The sequence below is a fragment of the Xiphophorus hellerii genome, chromosome 5, assembly GCF_003331165.1.
Source record: "Xiphophorus hellerii strain 12219 chromosome 5, Xiphophorus_hellerii-4.1, whole genome shotgun sequence".
Lineage (NCBI taxonomy): Eukaryota > Metazoa > Chordata > Actinopteri > Cyprinodontiformes > Poeciliidae > Xiphophorus > Xiphophorus hellerii.
In genome coordinates this window covers 24,196,671-24,221,086 of record NC_045676.1, presented here as the reverse complement: position 1 = coordinate 24,221,086, position 24,416 = coordinate 24,196,671, and the positions used below count along the sequence as shown (strand labels likewise).

General features: G+C 39.7%; 1 protein-coding gene across 4 annotated transcripts in view; it reads right to left on the bottom strand.

The window, feature by feature from the left end:
• Positions 1-24,416, bottom strand: part of add3a (adducin 3 (gamma) a) — a 109,204-nt gene that overhangs the window by 61,608 nt on the left and 23,180 nt on the right. For 3 of the 4 annotated variants that reach the window (XM_032563555.1, XM_032563558.1, XM_032563559.1), the window contains one exon: positions 16,572-16,669. The gene's annotated coding sequence lies outside the window, so the exon portion shown is untranslated. Of the gene's footprint in view, positions 1-16,401; positions 16,524-16,571; positions 16,670-24,416 lie in introns of those variants that run through there. The other variant, XM_032563557.1, reaches the window with a different exon arrangement.

The following is a 24,416-nucleotide window of genomic DNA, read 5'->3' as shown; positions in this document are numbered from 1 at the left end:
ATGTGCGACTTTCTTCTTCTTTTGAAATAGTTTCAGTGCAACCTTAAGAGGGAGAGCTCAGTTCAGCATTATTATTTTACAGCATTTACCGTCTGAAACTGGAATGAAAATCAGGTTTTTTTCAGTCAAAATTTGTAGCATTCACCAATTTCTATTAAGTAAAGCCAGGGCAACATATCCCAAAGGAGCATTTACATGTTTCTTTAATGTTTCCAAAAAGCTTAGGTGATTCATTTGTGTATGTGAATATAAACACAGTAAAAAATAAAAATAAAATAAAAAATACAGTGGCATTACTTGTGAGTGGTTGTGTTTGATTAAAGTTGAAAACAAAAATACCCCTTAGCGCGTGTTTGCTGCTTGCTAGTTTTCTACCCATCAATGTAATGTACAGATATTCTAAGTCCTAACAGTGACTTGCATTGGTCTATATTATGAAAAGTCAGCTCACTAACTCCTTGTAAATCAGATTTTTAAGCAAATCTGCATTACAGTCCACATGCAGTGTTTTTATCAGTCGCTGTCGCATGCTGTGACCTCTGCCCATCACATTTCAGCGATCCACAACAAGCAAGGGGGAAAAAAGAGCCTCTGGAGGGGAGAGTTTGTCTGATCCAGTTAGTCCCTCCGTGTTTCCGGGCCTGTCAGACTCGAGCCTCTGGGGTTCTGACACAAATTCATACAAAGCAGCCATCATAGAAAAGGAAGTGTCAGAAAAGGATGCTGATGGGATTCAAAAGGTCAGGAATCTTGGAGAGCTGGCCTTGGGGGAGAGGGAGCTGTTCTTCATCTTCTTACCAGCTGATACACTGTTCTCTTGTATAAAACTAAAGGCTAAAGTAACTACAGTTCATCATCAAGCTGATGTAATAACTCAGAAATGTCAAACTGAGTGAACTCAAAAATGAACAATCTCTAAGGTCACAGCTTAATTTAATCTTTTGCCTGAAATAACATAAAAATAAAAGAACTGAGGACAAGTTTCAAGTTTATTCACTCATTCTTTTCACATATGTTACCACGTTTACTTTGAGAAGGCCATATGTTAAAGATCTGTGACTCTTAAGGTTGCAGTTTGGGTAATTATTGCTGTTCCATCGTTTTAGATTTTTTTTTAAATCTGTGCCTCCTTGTCGCTGTGATTTTCTGGCTCCCCACATGTGTAGCCTGCAGTGGTTCAGTGCATCACCTCTCCTTCCTCTTACAGTCACAGAGTCTCGTATTTATGTGTGCTAGAAAGACCACTTCCTGTCGGGATGTTTGGTCCAGCAGGGGAGCAATGGATCATGACCAGAAGTCACAAGTTTCTGCTGGAATCGACCATTTCAGGGTTTGCAGGCGAGGTAATGCGAGTCCACTGGCGTTGCGTGATGCATTAAAGTGCCCATGGCCCGATTGGTCTGAGGAACGATAAATACCACACATTCAATAAATTCAGTGTTTGTATTTGTAGCTTTAGCTTTAGTGGTCAAAACAAATTCCCAACATCAGGCCTCCAAAACTCTTCATCCATTCCACTTCTTCAGCCCCATTTCTACTCCCCGATATTTCCATGCCTTCAGCTCGCTAAAACAAACATTGTTCACACTTTCCAATGGTGAAAACAAGAATTAACTTGTAAAGTAAGGAAAATTGCAACCTCCCTACTATCACATGAGGCCTCAAGTGTTTTGATATGATGTTTTTTATAGTTTTCCAATTTTATTTGCACAGAAAACAGAACAGCTGGACAACAAGACATCAGATTCTGATATTGTAGGTTTAAAACAATAAAAATATGTTAAAAAATGCAATCATGAACATAAAATATGCATAATTGACCTGAGTGAAGTTGGCCTCCCCACCTTCTTCAAATCAGATAAAAATAGTGTCAAACGTTTGTGCAGCAAAACTTTATGTTTGTGCTGCTTTGGCTTTGAAGATATTAATGAAAGTTTAAAGGTCAAAAGGTCAACCAGGCCCCTCCCCCACACTTATACAAAATCAAAATAACCTTTAAAATTTCATTAATATCTTCAAAGCCAAAGCAACAGAAACCAAAATTTGGGGGGTGGGGGGGCGTTGACCTTTAATGACCTCTGGAGACATTTCTTAATATCTTTAAAATGACAGCAGCACAAACAAAGAATTTTGCTGCACAAAAGTTTGTGCTTCACTCAGGTCTCCAACATTACTTGTGATAAACTGGAAAAAAAGAAAGAAAAAACCTCCACCTTATCCCGGTTTATTTTCAGCAATATTTTTCTCCTTAGCTTTTGTCCTGAAAGGTCAGACATTTCAGGACAAAAGCTAGCTGGTTACCAGTAGCCAGCTGGCTACTGGTAGCCTCAACTGCCTCGAGACACAGAACGCTACGAAGAAGTTCTGCTAGAAAACCAAACTACATATAAGGGAATATACGAGATTAGTCCTGAGAAAACAAATTTAAAGACCTATGATTAACGTATTTAAGACCAACATACATTTTTAAAATAATGAAGACATTTTAAGGCTCTAATTTCAGATGTATGAATTCAATACTTTTTAAAGATGCGTATACTCAAGTATTATTACCGTTTTTCCAGGTACGGTGAATGATCTCAGAGTTTATCAAAACTATGAATGAAGCTCAAACAAGTAGATCCATCTGTTTCCCTTAAAAACTATCCCCAGTGACATTTCCATAAATACAACAATCTGTACAAACTACAGTCTGTCTTCATCAGGAAGAGCTTGAAGGATGTGAAAGGAAAAGCTGTGTTTTTCTTTCGGACTCTTATTGTTCCTGACACACCGTGTGGTACATGACTCAGTGAAGACCAAAACCAAATGATGCAACCAGGAAGGAAAACTTTGAATCGAGGATGAACCTTGTAACATCCGCCACAGCTGTGTTCGGAAGGGAGCCTCCCGTCATTTCCCAACAAAATACAAAGAAATGTGTTGCTTTCAAAGGAACTGGCTCTATGAAGGACACTTAGAAAACTACATTGTGGTTAAAAATCATAAAAAACAAAACATGGTAACACTTTATTTGAAGGGGTTCTAGTAAGACTGACACAACACTGTCATAAATATGAAGGAGTCTTTATGAATTAAGTACATTCCAATGTTTCAGGAGGCTTTCAATGCCAGAAACAGTCATTTCCAGCTATGAACCGCATCATTGGCCCTCTCCAGACAATGTTGCTGTGCACTTCTTTCAGCTGGCTGAAAGAAGGCTCCTACACCTTTTCTTCATTTACATCAGCTCAGTTGTTTGGAAATATTTCCAGTCATGGAAAACATGCAGACTCATGGCATTCAAACACTAGCAGCAACACCCGTCATTCTTACTAAAGAAGGATTAAGCAGCTGACTGCAGGCTAGCCTGACTCATTAATCAGCTAAAATGAACTTGCTATACACATTCTGCACAATCAGCATGTTTAGTCTGTTCAGAATTAAACAAACTACTTCTAAATTTAGCAGATATTTATCAGACTGACACAGGAAAATTTTAATGGCAATAAATAAATGGCAGGAGTGTCAGAAACAAATACAATGTAACCACACTATTTTACTGAATGCAAAAATCTGTGTCCTCGTGCACAGCGTAAAGGTGTTTGTTTAGTTTCAGAAAAAGTAGTTCAGCTCATTCTTAAAATCAGTTCCTTTTCTAAAGTTTTACTTCTTGGCCTCTGTGCGTCTCAAGATATCACTGAGTTCAAAGCTTAGCTGTTGCAGCAGCTGGAGGTTTGCCAGCCCGTTTGTGCTTACTCGCCGCATTCGGGCAGCTTTTCCGTCTTGGCATCTCGACACGAGAATCTGTACGTTCCACATAGTGGATTCACAGGATGCCTGCCTGGCCACCGCATGTGTCACTGTCAGTTTAAAGTCAGAAAGCATACCATTACAGCTGAAGACGGCTCTAATAACGCCACAGCTAATGGGGTGGGGGGTGGGGAGGGAACCTTAAAAAGGCAGAACAAGAGCAACAAAGCAGCAGGAAAGACAGGATTACACAACCGATGGCAGATCATAAAGAATGAAGGATTATCTCTAAAGCCTTCAGACTTAGATGTCTGATCGTTTTCCTGCAAGGATGAGGATTACTTAGATGTTAATTTGGAAAAAAAAAGAAGAAAAAACGAAAAACTTTTCAGCTACTGGCTACCTGGAATTAAAGTATGTCACTGTGAATCAGCATGAACAAACTTCAGACTTCTTGTCCTGAAATGAAACCTCAACCTCCGCCTCAGCGCTGCTACATGTCATCTTTACAGACAAAAGAGCGATCTTATCCATATAAGCTTATAAATGCAGCAGATCTAAAGCAAATCGGAAAAAATCCTCATTTTACAATAGCGAGATAAAAGTTCCTTGTGTTTTTTCCACTAATGTGCTATGGGGGAAATAATTTGCGTTAATCTTTTTTAAATAGTTGAAATATTCCTTCCAATTTAGGTCATTTCAGGACACGGAAAAACATTCGCCTGATGCCGCAACAGATTTACCACTGTCAGCAGTAGTACTTATGGCTCCAGAGACAAACCCTTTGATAAGCTACCTCCACCTTTTCATAAGTACAAGGCAGTCACATTTGTGTAATTGAAGCAACCATCATGAGAGAGAGCGATATTTTGGCCACCAAACCCGCGTCTCCCACCATCGTGTTAACTGGGAGGGCGAGATGGACGATACGGCGAAGACGTGACCTTAAACAACCAGGTGCTGATGATAATCGCCGTCATTAAATTGGAACTTCACCGTCTGATTTATTTAAAGCCCACTGCTGTCTTGGAAACGACTTTCGATAAAAGAATCGGACTCTAGTTTTATCGTAATTATCCACCAATTTGTCATGTAGGCTGAAACCGGCAAGGATCACCGCAAGGCCACACGCTGCGGAGTAAGTCTGAAACAAACAAACAAACAAATCAAGCACAGGAAAGCAGGCTGGTATGTGAGCCTCCTGTCTCCTGGAGTGAAGGAGATCGTGTAGATGTATTTTATTAGCTTTGCACAGCGATACCACAGCTATGTGCCGTGACATTCCCCTAAATCCTTGCATTCCCACTCTCTGAGTTAATGTTCCTTCGTCTGACAGCAGGACATTAACTCCTTTACCTCCTCCTGCCACGTCCTTTAATTCTCCTCATGGGTTATCTTTGTTTATGACACCAAGAAATGTACAGATAGAAAGGAGGTTGGTAACAGCCACTGGCCTGTTAGAGTATCATCTCTGGGAAGAAGAATAGGCTGGGAGGTGAGCCGATTTACTGGCTGTCTACTGGAGCGAGCAGGCCTGTCACTTCAGCTCAGGGATGGACATTTATCGTATCAATTACCAATAATCGTGATAAGAATTTTGATGTATCGTTGTCACAATGAATTCACTGATGTTTGAAACCCCCCCCAAACATGTCCATATTGTCAGGATAATTTGCTTTACCATTTTCTCCACTGTTTGTTCAATGAAAGTATCAATCAATGTGAAAACATTTGAAAATATGATTAAATGAAGCTGGTGTTTGCAGTTTAGTGATAACAATCAAATTTATTTATGAGACTGGTGACCTAAAGAAGCACGTTACAAATGGCAGAGTTTTTCAAGAGCAGATCTTTGGTGCGTTCACACCAAACGGGTTTCGCGCGTCTGGTTTACATTCAAAGTCTATGTATTTGGAGGCGCGTCGAGGGCCTGCAACGGCGCATTTCGAGCGTGGCGCAATCAGAACCGTTAGACGCGCCAAGCGCGTCCGACAAATAGGCTGGCAACGGAAAACAATGTCAAAAACGATTTTGATGTGTCTGACGCACCCTAGACGCGACTCCACGTGGACTTTGAATGTAAACCAGATGTGCTTGACGCTCAAAACGTTTTTGGTGTGAAAGCACCATCAAGCGTCTGCATTCAAAGTGCACGCGCGTCGCACTTGAAGCGTCGGACGCGTTTTTAACACGCGTAAGGCGTTTGGTGTGACCGCACCATTTGTGTTTGTGTGTCTATGATTGCTGCGAGACGCAGCCACAGTCAGACATTTACCTAAAAAAATAAAAGTTATAAATAATTTTTATCATCAGTTTTATCGTTTTCACAGTGGTACCATAAAATACCATGATAAACCTTTAAGTCCATATCGCCCACCCCTACTCCAGCTCTTAGATCACAAATCCAGTTGTGGGTCCTCGAGGTTCGCGCTGTGCCCCGGTAAAGCTTTCGAGTTCCCCTCTGTTTAACCAATCACAAACCCTTCCCTCCTTCACAGCAGGCCCATCTCAAATCCGCTGTTTAAAAATGAGCGCAGAGGGATATTTCCACAGTTATAAGGAAAGAGCTGCAGATTTATGGCCAGTAAGTGGATAGAGTCAAACAACATAAAGCACTCGGAGGAAATAACTCGTCACAGAAAATGAGACAACATGTGAATCTTATTAACAACCCACACCGCTTATGGCTTTAACAGAACACAACGACAGAAATGACCCATCCAGGATTTCCAGGGGGAAAAAAAGGATCTGATGATCCAATCTGCTTTTTCAAAGCATAACTGAAATGTTTAAAAAAAATTCTAAATTTGGACTTAAATCTACTGTTTGATTGTTTAAGTCTGACGTTCTCCAGCTGTGTTGGGGTTTTTTTTTCCGCCTGTCCTGATCTGGTCTCCCTTGGCCTTCTATCCGTCTTTGTCCCCACGCTCTGTTATTTTCCCTGCAGTCTGTGTGAACCCATCCATTTCTAATCCCCATCCTGTGCGGGTGAATGAAAACCTCGGCGTTCATTTGTCCGATTCTTTGTTTGTGGTCCAGTAGAGGGTGTCTCCCTCTCCTCCCCTCCTGGCCCCGCACACCCCATCCAGAATCCCACCTTCCATCACCGTTTCAGCTTCATCCTTCTCCCTCCCGTCCACTAATCCATCTTTCACCTCCTTGGTCCTTCTCAGGACTCGCACTTTCTTGCTGAGCAGAGGACAGAGCGGCCTCCTGGCAGCTGTCCACGCTCCCGCGTGGGAGGAAAAATAAACAAGTGTCCACATGTTTCCGAGGAATTTTAATGACTTCCATATCTCTGGCTTCATCACCTGTCAAAACTCCAGGCAGCACGAGTGAAACGGTGGACTCTCAATGAGGCGGACCAGCGGCACTCGTGACAACCTTTGTGAACCCGAGCCAAGACGTCTCCCTTGAGGCTCCGAGCGGCTTTCTAAGAGTGTTTTCACACCTGATAGTCTGGTAGACTCGGTTCGATTAGGGATCAAAGTTGCAACATTTGTTACATTTTCAGCTGCCGAGGTTCGCTTTCACACCGCACTGTGTCAAATGATCCAAACCATTTGAAAATCCCGTTTCCCCTAATCGCCTGTGGAAGAATTGCACCAAGAACTACAGAAGGAAACTTAAGAAGACATGACCACAACTTCCCTCTTCACAAAATGTAAACAAAAATTAAGTACAATCAGATTTTAGGATTTTTCTCATCGTTGTTAAAAGACCACAAGCCATTTCTCCCTCTAGAACTAGACTTGGCTGTATTTACCCAGCGTGCTCTCCTCCATAGTCCGTTTCCTGCTTTTGGAGCGGTCGCTGGTCTGCTCGCATTCACATATAAATTTGAACCTCACAAGAGTTCACTTCAACCAAACCGAGACCTTGGTTTTTAGGCGGTCCAGAGTTTGCTTCAAGCTGAGTGGAATGTAAAAAAACATATATTTTTTCTTTCTGATCTGTGAATTCATCATACAAAAGTGATGAAGTGACAGCAGACTGAGCTGACAACTCTTCCCAAGCTCCAGTATAAGTTGTTAATGCACATAGTCACGGAAATGCCTAAAATGAAGAAGCACAGAGAGGCAAGATAAGAAGATATTTAAAAATCTAACTAAGATGTGGGGATATGTCTGGGATTCACTTTAGAGACTATCAGTAGACTGCAGTAAGACGAACCTGAGAACAGCCAGGTTGCTGTTTTTTATCCTTCAGAGTATTCCATCTCCATCTGTAATGGAAAATGCAGGAAATACTGGCAGTCATTTAAAATTCTTTCTGGAATACTAATACTTAGCAATGCTGCACTAACCAGGTTAATCACCAATACAAGAAGCTAAAAGACCATTTTGCTTAAACTTCTCTCTCACACAGCAGCTGCTACATCTAAACAAAAATAAAAAAAAGTATCGTCTTCTAAATATAAAATTGTTTTAATTACATTTTCCTTCATTACCGTTCATAAAGAAAACTCAAACTTGACGCAGCTCTGTATCGGCAGGTCAAAGTTGAGCAAAAACAGGAAATCAGAGTCCAGCCCTAAAACTCAGATTGGGTCTTTCGAAATATTATCACTAATTTAAAGCTTTTAAAGTGAATTAAGAACTATACCCAGGTTTTCAACATATAAGATTGCAAGTAAGAATCCAGTAATATAACATAAAATATCTGCCTGTATTTGACTTGTTTACAAGTAATAATCTATATGAAAGACTCGCACTCTATAAACACTGGTGTCCAGCAGATGCTAGTAATAAAATCCCAACCGAGAGAGTATTTTAATAAGGTCGTGACCTGCAGGCTGTCGGGCCCCACCAGGGAGACCTGACCTGGGGAAGACGCAGGAGGTTGATTGAGGTTTCTGTCAGGATCTCATGCGAGGTCATAAATCAGGGGGAATTACTCCTGTCAGACTAAATACAGACACATATATGAAAGAGAGAGCCAAACAACTTACCCAACAACATATAAATCACTCCATAATGTATGTATACACCTGTCTATATACACCTGCTTGATTATAAGAACTATTCATCTAACAGTAAGCTTGGGCTACTTCCGTGTATTTTACTCTTTGCCTGGCAGCTTATTGTGATCATTATCAGCACATAACAAAAATCAGACGTTGTGTTTTATTGCAGGCGTGTCCGTGGTTGGGAGGACCCAGCCCACTGGCAGCGTCAGTGTTTAGATTTAAGATCTCCTCTGTAATGTTTTATTTTCCCCCCTCAATCCAGCACCAGCTGCAGAGGAAATGACAATGGAAGGGGAAAAAGAAAGAAAAAAAGACATTCATAACATCTCCTCCCACTAAAAATCTGACTCCCTCTCGCTCGTTTCTTCCCCTTATCTATGCAAAATTGATATTATTTTTTTTTCCATGTGCAACGTCTCAACACACTCACTCACCTCCCAACCCCCAAAAACATCTAAATCCGCGCTTCTCTTTGGTTCATCTGAACGTCGTAACCCTTGACCTGTGAAATTTATACGTTGTTCTGTTTTCTGACACGCTCGTGCGGGTTTGGTTTCTTCCGTCTTTTCCCTCTCTGGACGCAATTTTCTCTTCTGCTAGAAGAATCTCGGATGTGGCCTCTTAAAAGGGGCTCGGAGTGATTTGTGGACTTTGAGATTTGGGGTGTGAGGATCTCTTTAAATTTGCAAAATATATATATATAGAGATTTTTATGCCTGGAAAGCAATCATAAGCTCTAGTTGTACTATAGTAGACAAAAAGAATCAAATGTTGGGGCAGTATCGATGCTAGTAAAATAATTCAGCAGACAATTAGTAACTAAAACCCAGATCTGAAAGCACATGGATGCACATTGGTTAATGTTGCACATCATGACATCTTGTGGTTGTGGGGAAGATGAAGAGATTAGAGATCGGACTGAGATTTGGTAACAGTCCCAATGTCAACTTCATTCGTGGATCAGATGTTTGGCTGGTGGGTCTATAATTCGATCTGGACTTATTGGTCCCGGTTTGCTGCAGGTAATATTTTGGCTAATTTTATTGTGGAAGTTTAGACTTGGAGCTGAAAAAAATGCACATTTCCACATTAAAATACAAGGTAAATTCTATATAAACAGATGTTTTATGTATAAATACAACGGGTAAAGTATTGAACACAATATTTCCCTGTGTCCACAACAATCCAGTTATCCACACATACATATAAATCAAAGACAACTCATTCACACACAAAAAAACAAAAACAAAAGAAAAACGATATGAAGGCTGATCATGATATTTGATGTTATTGCTGTTTGGGTCGATAACTGATATTTAACAATGTGATTCATGTTAAATCAAGTCACATTTAAGATTTTTAAAGAGCGTTTTAATCCCACCTTGAATTAAAGCTAAGACAGGATGAAAAAGTATAAACATAGGAATTGGCTGGGGGATTCTGCTACTTTTACAATCAAGCATAGCATGAATTGCGAAACTCCTGGGGTTTGTTTTGTGGCTCTTGGTAGTGGCTTTGTGTTTCTCTCTGCTCTACTCTTTTCACACAGAAAGCACCTGGCCTAGCATGGGTTGGTAACAGAAGTGAGCCAGGAGTGAAAACTAACAACGTCCAGCCAACTGGCAATAAAGTTGCACTTGCCAAAAAGCTAGCTAGCTAGCAAGGGTAGCAGCTAGTTACCAATAGCCTTAACCGCAGAACGCAGTGAAGATGTCTGTGCGCGACTTAAACTTGTGTCTGACAGAAAACTACATAAACCAGAATATAGAAGCTTAAATAGTCCTTCCATGACAATCTGATGCTACATCTCTATCACTGTAGCATACAAACAAATATCGCATGGCCAACCCCTCTCCTTCCAAACACATACACAAAGCCTTCGCATTTTTCCCCCAAAGTACTCCTCACAATGCAACATTTAATTTAAGTTTCATTTTCAGAATGAAAATTCTGAACCAACCTTTCCTGAATGACGTGAGCTGCAATAAATAAGAGACGAAACAAATAAAATGTGAACCATGAGCTCATATTTCTTCTATTTTTCTACCAGCCGTTTTGCTCTCATGTCTTGGGATGTCTCTTAAAATAAAAAAAATAAAAATAAATAAAACAGCAGTGGTGGAAATTTTCTCCACTTCAGTAACTAGGTTTGGCTTAAGCCAAACGTCAACCACAGATGGTTCAGCGATGAGCTCTTCTTCACCACTGATGTAATTCCCCCGATGGAACAGGGACGTCAAACCAAAGTATCTACGCACTGATGTCTACTTATTTATCTCTTCTGGACAGGATAAACCCCAGCACTGACTTCACAAATGACTTCCAGGCTTTAGTTAAGTAGAAAAGGAGATATTATAAGGAAAACTCTATAAATCAGAGTTAACATCTGACAAGAGACAAAAGCTCTTATGCTGATTGATGAAGATGCTGGTTTGGGGGAAAAAATTGTGGCTGATCCCAGGAATACAATCGTAATATGTAATTTGTCGCGGTAGCGCCTTGCTAAAGTATTCATAGTGCTTCAAGGTTTTCACCTTCAAGGTTTTCATTTTTTCAATCTACATTACAACCACAATGTCTGACCCAAGTAAGATTTTATGTGAAAGACCAACACAAAGCAGTCCATCCTTTTGAATTGGGGAGATAACGACATGATTTTTAATAACAAAAATCTGAAGAATGTTTTAAATGCACATATAGCCTGGTAAAAACCAGCTCCTTGTTCTACACTTTGCTTCGTACAGAGGGTCTGGACTGTCTTCTGTTGAGAAACAATTGCTTGCTTGAGGTGTGCAGATTTTAAACTTTACCCAATTGCAAATTTTTGCTAGTGACGTATATAATACGCTAGATTGACACTATAAAACTTACCGGAAATTGCCTGCTCTGTAAACAACCATCCCCCACTTCTCCCCATCCCCCAAACCGTACTACATCGTTCACAACTTCTTTTTCTGTTCGCTGATTAGCCTGGTTGAAATTCTACCGGAGTAATCCATTTCAATGGGAGAAAATCCAGGTGTAGCAGTGAAGAGATTAGAGAGAGGGAGATTAGAGTCAAATAGAAAGGCCCTGGTTAACTCTGGAGGAGCTGCAAAGATCAACAGCTCAAGTGGGAGAAGTTGCTGATAGAATAAAATTGTTGAAATAAAGCTGTGTGATAAAAATTCAATATTTTTCCAGGGTACTGTAACCGGATGTTGCCGTTAACTTTTTTCTCTTTTTTTGCTGTAAACCCACTATAAAGTTTGTTCACCGACTATTATTCGATTTCAGGAAGTTTTTGCATGAATACACCGTACAAATTAGTCATGGGATGATCATTTTTAAATATTTTTCTCCCAGGATACAAGCTTAAATACCTTACAGTAGGTGAACCATTACTGTTTAGATGCGTTCGTCTCCAAACCCTCTTTTTATCGAGTGCCTGGGGGGAATTGAGAAATTAGCACTCATTCAGGGCCTTTGAAATAAATTATAGTAAAAGTCAATGAGCTGCTAAACATAAAAATGCTCATAAAACACCTTTCAAATTGTTCGTTCCCATTTTAGCGCCAACCGCAGACAGAGTGGAACAGGAATGGCATCACTTTGATGCTGAGTGATACAGCAGAACCAAATCCCGGCTCGCTTTTAAAAAGGTTCAAAATTTGCACCCTTTAAAGAGCTTATCTGGTTTAATGAGAGTCCCAGTGATTCAACTCAACAAGTAAAGCTGAAAACACTGTATAAATGTAGAACTTAACAGGAACGTAGGGAAATGTACTCGTTTGTGCAAATATCCCAGGGTTAGAGATAAAATTCTACAAATATTTTCGCTACGTGCTCTTCGTTTATATCCTCTCTCTGCAGCTGTTTTCAAAATCTAAATATATATCTTATGACCAAAATTAGCAGCTAGGTCTGGATTCACTCCCTCTTCCAACCTCCCAAAGCACAGGGTATTTTGTCTGCGTCTTTAAAGTCATTAATACATTTACAGGAAGTTTAAAAAAATATCTGCGGTTGATCAAACCCCTACAAAATAAAATGTATTGTTGAGTTCTTTCCCCATCAGCTGAGGAGTTCACTTGCTGGGATCTGCTTTTAGAAACCAAAAGTTTGATCCGAGGAGCCTGGAAGAGCTGCACATATCCCTGGGTTTTCATCAAGAAGCTTAAATTCATTGCTGTAGAAGCAGGAAGCCAGACAATTACCTCATCTTATTATGTAGAAGTTTATGCAGTATTTACAGTATGACGAAACTCAACAAATTGCATAAATACCAAACTAAACACTATACTATATACTTCAAATATAACTTTTTTTCTTTGAAGCTTTATTTTTGTGATAGAGAAAAGTGACAATTCGCTCATTCATTCTAATAAAAGCCCTGAAAGGTTATTTGTATAGCAAGTCTGATTGAAGGAAGTCGCACATACTTCAGATCCAATGTTTACCATTTCGCATGTTTTTTTAATGATCTAAAAGTGTAAAAAAAATCTGAACTTTGAATTAACTTGTTCCAGTCTCTCTCTATTCAGGACCCGTTTGGTTTAACTCAACACCAAGATCAGCAGTTTAATCAGATCCTAATCCTAGTCATCAAATAAAATCATCCATCCCATGAAGTGAAATGACCCACCAGGTGACTCTCTGCTGTGTTGTTAGTTTTGAATGACAAATCCCAGGTTTATGAAGGTGTGATTTATGTGTTCACAGTCACATGCATACATTGGATATATGCACACAGAGTCGGTGGTTGGAGATGACGTTATAGAAAACAAAATCAAGTCCAGCTGGTGCAGACAGCTGGAAACCATGCCGATGACATAATGTGCAAGCCAGCAAACAACGCAACAAACACATAACCCAGCCTGGTTGCATATAACCAGACCTAATAAGTACAACTCTGGAAAAAAAAAGAAGAAAAAAATAAGCATAATCTCAGTCACTTTCTCTTTTATATTGCAGTAATTTACAAAAGTGTTTAGGAAATATCTCTTTAAAAGACACTAAGTTATCCTGACTCCTGGGAATGAAAAACTTTAAAGAGACAGATTTGAAATTTTTGCACAAAACTGTGTATAAACTAAACCATAAGCACTAGTAATTGGAAACAAGGAAAAGAAACCGGAGAGGCACTAAATTTGACTTAGACACGATTGTATTTCACAAAAACATGAAATATTTGCTCGGTCCCTCAGCCTCAGCAGGGAGAGAACACATTCTGACTTTAAGGACGTTATCAAAATTATAAGAGCTGGAGCGAAATAAGTCGGAGAGAAAACGTGTCTGAATTCTCATCTCAAACCCCTCGACCCGAGAACAGGCATGTGGAGTTAGATTTGTGGGGATAGCGCAGAACCTCGGGAGATGAAATCGAGACCAGCGCGACTGCAAATCATTTAGCCCGAAGCAGCAACGTCTTTTCTTTTTTTTCCTTTTTCAAGAGCTCAGCACGCAAAGTCATTCATGAAACAATGTGGAACCCTCAGAGGAGAGCAAACAAAGCCTGCAGCAAGGGTCCTGCTTTTATTGCTTCTCTGAAAAAAAAACAAAAAAAAACGAGCTGCACAAATATTTGATTAAACGAGCTGAAATTTGTAAAAACGCAAGGCCGTCACCATGCCGACGAGTGCGAGGTGTGCACTTCGGGGTGAATCTTGAAGTTAATTTTGACTAAAAGATGTATGAGGGTGAGCCACTGACATGAGCCACTGACTTATCGGAGCAAATGTCAGACTTTATTTGAAAGCAGCTAGGGAAGAACTCCAGCTGTGCTAACTAGGAAAAAAACAAAAAAAAAGATGAGGTTACATACAAGTTTATAAACCGAATCCACTAGGAAAACACAATATTACAATAATATTGCCGAATATTAAAACCTGCTTTGCGATTAACCCACATTTCCCTCCCTTACTAGCAATTACCACGACGAACTTCGCCTTCGTATCAGAGCTTTATAGAAGATTCACTTCAGATGTGAGTCAAAAACAACATTGAAAGTTAATCCAACTTATCAATCAATCAATCAAATTTTATTTGTATAGCACATTTCAGCAGCAAGGCATTGCTACAAAACTTACAGTTTTGTAGCTGACCAAATCCAGGAACATCACAACAAATTGTATTATCACCAAAAAGTTAGGATATATAGGTTTTTTGGGAGCCCTTGGAATACGTTTGTGATATATTTCAAGCATTTGTTTGTGCTAGTTTTGGTCACGAAAGCTTAGAGCTGGTAAAAACACAAAAACGATGATATTAATCCTCAACGCAGCCATTCAGGGTCCTACCGCCTTTTCTCGACGCCAAATTTCTTTCTAAAACTGGAAATAAAGGACATCAGTACGACAAAAACCTAAAGAAACAACAACAACGTGCAATAAAATTACATAACGTGATTTTCACTTCAATAAAAATTTATGAAATAATTCACTTTTCTATGATATTTCCTGACATCGAGATGCACCTTCCGGACTTAACAGATAAACATTGTTAAGTTTGAATTCAGGTATCAATCAGAACCGACTCACCTGCAGATACTGTGATCTGCGCCACAGGATGTGGCAAGAGCTTCGGGGCAAGCAGAAATCTTACTCCACACCTTAAAAAACAACTCTGGCTCAAACAAGATTCAACTGGGCCCCAGAATCTGCAGATTGTTACAGCTTTGAGTCAGATCACAGCATCAGAGAGCGCGGGGAAAAGTCAGAAAGTCAGAAATGCTTGATCTGAAATGGTTCCAGTGATTTCTTTGTGTTCTAAAGAGAAAAAAAAGTGGCCTTCAAGCAGCACTAAATTGTTATGGAAAACACTCCAAGCAACACACTGCAACAAAAAAAAGGGTCATTATGAGGAGGCATTTTGGGGGTCATGGAAATAAATAACAAAACCACAAACCTTCTCATAGGTCAAATGATTATACAGCCATTAAAGGGGATTTTTATGGGGGGGGGGCAGAAAACAACAGTCAAAAATAAACTGGCACCTCATAAAAGTCTCCTTATCCCTAGTCTGTCAGCGGCAAACAAACAGCTTTGGAAATGATGCACTTCTTCAATGCAGCACTTCCCTTTCTGTGCCAGCAGTTAAAAGTTTGGACACCCGCCAAGCAGCTCCAGTTATCTCTGACGATAAAACGCAGATTTTATGACATGTACAAGACAGAACACAGGTAACAACTCATCTCCTATGGGTGAGGGATAGAGGGTTAAAGCACCAGCCACCACACACACACCCACACACACCCACACACACACACGCACACACACCCTCCTCTGCAACCCCCCGCCTCCTTCCCAGAAGCATGCTGACACTTGAGAAGGCGGCACCTCTCATATGCATAGCGAAAGCCATTCAAAGCTCCCAGCTCTATTCTTCTCCACAGTAAAAGAACTCAATCTGAAAGGAGGGAAAAATGGCCTCTGCTGCTCTGAAGAAAACTGAACTTAAAAAAAAAAAAAAAACACAGCAGAAACTTCTATAAAGTTACCATAGTGACCGAGGAGGCTTAATTTCCAAGATAAAAATCAATGAGCTCGTTGTTAGCACTGCAGGTCTAGAAGATAAAAACGACAAGCGTGGAAAGTTGAGCTACGGCAGCCCTGACAGATGACGAACAGCAGCAGCATTCATTCATTCAGACTACGGCAGAGAAAAGGGCGCCGTCCATGTTCCGAGCGGCTGTTAAAAGTGGAGGAATTTGCCGAACAAACCTGCAGGACAGCCGAACAGAGCCTTCCTCCTCAGCTGTGATCCACCTGCACTGCAGCGAGTCCTCGCTCTAACACGCCTCTCCCATTCAGCCAGAACTCAGTGCAAAACTGTTGCTGCCCTCTTTCCCTTTTTGCACCCCTCCCACTCTGTTTTATTTTTTTTCTCTTACCCTCCTTTTAGCGCTCTCTCTTTCTCCTCCCTCTAAACCGGCAGCCTCCGTTGGTATGTCTGCCTGGTGGAAAGCACTGCAATGGACTGGCCAGCACTCTGGGGGAGAGAAGAGGGGGACAATTGAGAGGGAAAAAGGGGGAGGGGTGATTTAAATTCACACATGCATCACACAGTGTGAGGTGACAAGGCTCCCCCCCCACCCTTTCTTTTTTGTTTAAACTGGCCTAATGAAGATGTCAAATGTGGCTTTTTTGGTTGCTGTTTAAAACCTCTTTGCTCCTTGAGGTTCTTCAACTGTGAGCAAAGAGGTTAAAAAACCAACAACATGGTGGCAGAAAAGATGAGAATAATCTTAAATAAATTAGAAATGTTTTTCTGCAGTTTATCGTCCTCCTCTTGCGGAGTTAACTTCAAATTCCCAACTCAGTCAGTGTTGATGTTTTTTTCTTTTTTGTGATTGTTGCAGTCATAATGTTACTGATTTTGCAGCACTTTTTCAAAACGTTGCGGTCAATGTTGTGGATTTTTCAAGCTTCATTTTTGCCATAACATGGCATTACAAAAAAATTTAATTGCTGCACATAAACTTTCCCAAAATACAAAAAAGGACAATATTTTATCATAGCTGATATTTAAATTGCAGATAACGTTTGCACTTCTTGAAATAACACCCTTACTGCAAATAACATAACGTCCTGACGAGTTCATCAGAGAGCAAAAGAAGAAATCCATATTGGTCATTCAAGTTAACATGAACTCTATACACAGTATCACCAAATCTAGCTGGACATCTCCAAAAAATGTTTTTACAAAAGGCAAATGTTAACATTTAGCATCACACATGCTTTCATCTTGCAGATTTGGCTTTCAAGAGTTGTGAAACAGGAAGTTAAATAAGAAGGAGGCTAAGAGGATTGGTCGAAATTCAGTTGAGTTCCTCTGATTGGTCAGAAAAGAAGGAAATGAAGAAAAAATTATTGTGATTGGTCAGATTTGCGTAAAAGCTGCAACAGTTTGTGAAGTCTGCGCAAAACGTGTGAATGACAAGTGAATTTGCTTTTATAGTCATGATTGCAACTTCCTGTAGAGACTGATTCTTATTTTTTAAATTCATATAAAAATATAGAAATTAAAATGGTTAATCCTTTTTTAAATAATCAGAGAATAAAACCTTGTTGGCATTCAAAAACCTCTTATAATTGTGGCCCAGTTTGTTTTTTTTTTGCTCGTTTCCACTGGTTTTTTGATGACTTATCTGTAACTCCTACTTCTTTGTCTGTCAAAGAGGATAAAAAAGAAACCCAAAGTCTGTTATTGAAAGCTGACATTACATGACATGTACCAGATTTAGTGCTCAACTGGAGAGGTACTACCAAATTCCACTTCTACCCACTGAACTTGTGCACTCCCTCTGATTTATGCGGTCTTTCATCACTGAGACTTCAACTGAATGCAATGGACTGAAGCCAAGGATTTTATTGTTTACGCATGATGAGACATGCAATTATTAAAAGGTCAGTGAAGAAATGAACTGGAGTCTGACCTAAAAGCTACAATTGAAGTAAATCCTTTCAGTGAATCTTTAATTGCTGATTCTTGTGCAAACGTTTCCATGTAGGGAGTCAAACCATAAATTTAAAGGCTAGAACCAAAATATTCAACAATTAGAACCAAAACAATATCCCCACTGACCATAACAAAGAGCAGCTCCAAGAAAGTCAACAATCTGAGCCTATATCAGGTCACAATCACTCAATCAGGAAAAAAAGTGGGGATTACTGAAGACACGGGATCACTGATGTGCTGCATAACCGGCTGTTAGCGTCTTAGCGGCAGGGATTCCCTGCTAGCTCGGTTTGTCCATGAGGTAAATGTGGTTTTATGTTTGTCAAGCTGCGTCTGGGAGAAGAGGATCAATCTTTCATCAACCCTGGAAGCAAGTGAATCTCCCACGCTGGAAACTATTTGCGAGGAGCTGCGGTTTGTTGAAGCTCAACTAGAATGAATGCCTTATCATAAGTAATTTGTAGTTTGCAAGTAATAGTTTAGGTTCGCAAAAAAAAGAAAAGAAAAGAAAAATATCCCCAGAAAGCCATTTTTAAAGCAAGATATGTAAATTTATTAAATGGCATACGGACACAAAAATGAGCCTTGCAGATATTTTCTCAAAGTGTCTAACCAAGCCCGTAAGACGGAGCATACCTGTCCCAGAATAAACCTCACCATCTGGCCTTCTGCAGCATAGCTAGAGCTGGATGCCTGGTCTAACTTTAGCACATATTTTTGTGAAATTATGCAGAGGCTCCGCAGCCTCTATGGGTTATAAAGGGATGTACATCTCTATTATTTATTACTAGAATTTTTCGCAGTACGTCCTTTAAGAAGAGAAAGACATAAAGTTAAGTCCCATTAGAAAAGGCAAATGAGATCTTTTCAAATTTCAAAATCTAAACTTAAATGACACACTCCATATTTTTTTCTGTTTATCTTTTCGGTTGTGTTTAGGTCTGTAATTTATGACGTTTCTATTCATTTTTCTGACCGAAATGTGACAGCAACATAGGATTCACATTGGTGTTAATAGCTATGTTTCCATCCAACTGTCATGTGAAGTTTGAGCGAATTTTTAAAATGTCAAACAGCAAAAAAAAAAAAAAAAAGGCAAACTAGAGGTATTTCCATATTTTTAGAACATTTTTTAAAATGTCACAAAATGCCAAAAGAAAAAAAAGGCAAGGTAGGGGTATTTGCATCAACACCCTGCAAAGTCCTGGCCTATGTGCTGGAGGTTTGGATTTTTTATTTTCCAAGTTTTGGGCCTCTATTAAGGCACAGCCCCACCAGTGGATGGGATCATTTGCCACATCCAAATTTATTCAGCACATCTGAATCCTTTAGCGAATTACCTTTTTTTTGGAAAAGCTAAAAACGAACTCAAGCGAGCGAAAAAAAAAAACAAAACAACTTTTGTTGCAAAATTGAGGAAGTTATTTTGAATTTTCCCGTTTTCGTCAACCTTTTCCAATGTGACGCTTCAAAATCTGCACACATATACTTTCATGGCAACATGGTTATCTGTATTAGCTTGACTGGATCAATATTGTACGTCTGAGCATCAAAGTGACATGGGGCTCATGTGCTTAACTGCCGATTTCTTGTAAATACAAGAAACCCGGAAAACACAACTCTTCCAGAGAAGCTGCTTGCCACAGTTTGTGACCATGGCTTGCTGTGAATCCCAAGCCACCAAACGTCGACATAATCCACATCAGCTGGCTGAGGTAAGACTCATCGCAAGCAGTATGTCAGGAAGCCAATTGCCAATTACAGACTATGCCTGTCTGTCTGTGATACCGCAGCCTCCCTCCCAGATGTGCTGAACATCTTCTATGCCCAGTTTGGGTTGGAATATGCTGAACAGCTGGTCACGGTTCTCCCGTGACCAGACCAATATGTCCCTGAACACCACTGTCACGACAAATTTTCCCCATTGACCATCATCCTGTTGCCCATATTTATGAAATGCTTCAAGCGACTCGTCAAGAGGAACATCAAGTCAAAGCATTCACCCTCACTGGACCCTCTGCAGACATCGCCCTACCCACTTGACGAACAATGAAGCTCTGACATCTGGTGAAGAGCGACTGCTACTCAGACTTCAACTCAGAATTTAACATCGTCATTCCGCACCACCTGACAGAGAATCTAATTCTGTCAGGCCTGAACACTTGCCTCTGGAATTGGGTCCTACTCAGTAAAGGTAAAAACACTTTCAACTCCATCAGACGGCGTGCTGGAGCCCCTCAGGGCTATGGCCTCGGCACACTGCTATTCACGCCGATAACCAACGACTGTGCAGTGGTCCACATCTACAACAGCATCATCACATTTGCTGATGAAACAACTGCAGTGGCTCTCGTTAGCAGTAACGATGAAATGGCAATCACAGAGGAGGTGCAACACTTAACCAACTGGTAGAAACCCAACATCTCTAAATGTTGACAAAACTAAAGAGGGGAACCTTTCACCAGTTGGTGAGCTGAACAAAAGCTAATTCATATATAGATCCCAGAACGTACAGACCTATCAAACAATAACTGATTTATCCACAGAGAATATTTGTATTTATTTATCAGACGGCACTTTTGCAAATCGCACATTTTCCTCTTTACTGTTCATCTCCCAGAGCAACGACTGTCAGCTGCATATTTTGTTGTTTTACTGTTATGATGCATCAGCATTAAGTTTGCGTTCTAACCTTAGCTTAGCTCTAATTTCAAATTCAGGCTTAGTTTTTAGTTAGGATTTGCCTCTGTCTGTAGCACCGCGGTCCTGAATATTGTCGTTTCATTCCACTTTTATTTTTTGCAAAAGAAGGCGAGTCACTACGACGTAATTTCATTGGGGAGTCCTTGACGGTGTACGTTTGTGAGTGACAGAAAATAGGATGTCCAATTTGATTTCCACTTTTGATAAATCTTTGAATGTAAGACAGCTTTATTTGATTTGATAAATCCATTTAAGAAAAGCTTGTTTACAATATTATGTTTTACACTTGATCAGGTTTTAATTCGGTGTGATTCTCCACATAGGACCAAAAATAAGCCCAGAAAGTTTCTTGGACATAATCAGCGGTTCTTTCCACTGGTGCATGTGAGTAATCTTCAGCATTGCCTAATCAAAAACATAAAGAGTAGTGCCAAGAGAAATACACACACACACATACACACACCAAGCTGCAGCATCAAAGTACAGGACATTTTTTCCTGAGGATCTGTTTCCATTTAACAACAAAACATGCATGAATACATACATCGGTACCCCTTCACACAGCACATACTAGTAGATACACACACACACACGTTCTCCACGTATAAACGATCTGCATGCACACCCCATCAATCCTATTCACTACCAGCAAGCACAAGGGGACAGCAAAGCTTGCAAATGCTGACGTAAGCTAAAATCCCCTAAAAAGCCCCAGAGCTATTGCTAGGATTCACCTGCATTGGCCTGCTGGATGGTGTCCAGTTCTGGAAACAAAACATGACTTGGCAAAAAATCAACAGCAATGTCTGTTAAAGCAGTTGGTTTATAATGTTAAATCATTGTTTTTGTTTTACAGCTTTAAAAAAAAAAATCCCACATGTGGTCAGACTACATGATAAAGCAGCCAGAGCAGCGGACGCAATGAAATCCACCTCTCACTGCTGGCTAAGAAATAAAAGTAAATTACACCCACATTTGACATTAAACATCTAACACTGAGAACAGATACTCTAGAAAGAATGTGAAAAACTCAAATTAATGTCGCTTTAACTCTCATTTTAAAGAAAACCGTGCTAAAACACTAACTACTAATAGAAAAATACTTAAAAACTCTTTTTAGTTTGCATCTTTTATTGGGTCTGATACTAACCATGTGTAGGATGTATCAAAAAAACAATGAAAGTTGTGCAATGCTAAAAAATAAACCCTTTCTGTTGCATCTCATAATTATTCTTTAACTCAGGATGCCTAGATGTTCCACCAAAAGCTTCACATCAACTCTACAGTACTCTGCCATACAGAGGAGTTATAATAAATTCAATGACAGTAAGATACCCAGAGCCTGTGACTGTAAGACGAGCACTAACTACCAGATTTATACCAATAAATTAGTTTTAGATAAAAGCTTGAAATTATTATTTTTTTTTATATTGTACATTATTTATTGAGCCACCTCATAAACTCATGAGGTTTTTTTCCCCTGTAAGATGTCAACAATTCTGTCCCTAATGCAATATTAATGAGCAAATGTGGACTGTTGTAATAATTTAACATGACAAATGGCCCCAAGCATCTGGCTTTGATAATTATACAGAACATTTTTTTAAACCTCATCTAAGTCTCAGGTGGAGAGGGGGGGGGCGTTTCGGACCAAGTGTGGTGGGATGCAGGGAGGTCTGCTTCATCTGTTCATTATTGACTTCGATGCATTGTGACAGCAAAAAAATAACAGCGTCCCCTAATGAGTTCATATCTGGAACAAGACTGGGAGGTGTTTATTATTATGACATGAAATTAGGCTCCAAGCGTAATCCTTATATCTAGGTCTTTTACTTTAGCTCTAATTTAGTGGAGTTCTTTTCATTTGAATGAAAGCCAAAGGGAAAAGGCCAAATAAACCTAATGTTACCGATATCGTGTTAAACAAAAAGGCTCACAGTAATTAAATACAGGCTGTAAGAGTGATCGACATTCAGTTTCATCTCAGTGCGATCCAGAGGGAGACATTAAGTCATAAAGCAAGATTGAAAGATTCAGTCAAAGAGAAATCCAGACAAACGCGCTTCAGCGTCGAGCGTTTCTGTTCAGAACAATCCTCACGAGAACAACTTTCTGCTGCCAATCTTACAGACTTTAAGTTAATTAAATATAAAGGTGGTGAAATTAATTTATACATGCTTAGATTCTGTTGAGGCTGAGCAGACAAGGACCGACAGTAGGGGAATGTTTTCAAGTCCTTGCATGGCTCGATCATGAAATACTCCAATCATCCCCTAAATGTTGAGGCAATTGGTAAATAAGACCAAGATGACTATTTTTGCTATCAACAAAGGAAACAAAAAAGAAAGAACTTTACATTATTTATGAAGACTACAGTTAAGCCACAGTGTAAGTTCAAAACATATTTGAGGTTTCCAATTACCAGCCAGCATGTTGTGGGCGTGCATACCATTCTGGTTTTCTTCCGGAGAGTTGGAAACTATAACCCAAACTGGAAATGGTCGTCAGAGAAGCATTCAGAGTTAGCCTGTTGAAGACTGTTTCAGAAGTCGCTCAGAAACCACGAAATAAAAATTCTCATAAGAGGAAAGAGCTCACTGTCCCCACAAAAAAAACACACACACAAAAAAAACCTAATCTATGAAATATTTGTTATGGACTGTTGAAATTTCCTTATTCTTGTTATCTGAGGTTATTGAGGGAAAATTTAAATGGAGAGAAAATTTCCTTGGGGATTAAAGGGGGGAAAAAAAAACTAATTTAAAAATGAATACCTTCAAAACAAATGGCTTATATCTATGTGTGTGGCAAGGTTTGCTCAAATAGTCTCCAATTACTAATTACTGATACTGATTCACACAATTCCTATAATGCTTATGGAAATATTTCAATTTCTAACCCTTTCATGCATGAATTGTGATACTTTAGGTCAGGATTTTGTTTTCCAAAGTGTTTTTGATTTTCTTAAGGTATAAAAAAAGGTAGGAAATCAGTTTGTAAAGAAAATAAAAAAATTTTCTAGATTTGTTTTTTTTTTAGGTGATCAGTTGCGATTTTCTGGTCTTTAGGGGTTACTTGATGTCACAATATATATATATATTTTTACCTGTAAGAGTCCTCTACAGTAGAAGGAGGGACTGGGTCGGTCTGTCTGCCATATTGGATTTAACAAAAAACTTTATTGTACTTGCAGTGGACGGCCAGTAGTTGGCAGTGTGTTGTATGATGCACTAGTGAGTTCATTTACAACATAAAAATCCACAAGAAACAAGAAAATGGCTTGTACATGACTGCCCACTGCAGTGACCGCTATGCATGAAAGGGTTAAATGATCCCTAAATTCCAATGGGTAGTTTCTACTTCGTTTTAACATTTACACAATTAAAACTATTATTACTGGTCCATGCAAACAAAGACTCTGATAAGGTGAGTTTGTTTTCGTATAGACAGTGTGTCGGGTCATTACGGCCTCCTATTTAACACACGCTGACCACTGCCAGGTCATGTCAGCCTCACAGTGCTGAGCTGCAACACTCCTGACTGCTCATCCTCCCCTTCACCGCAACTCCATTTT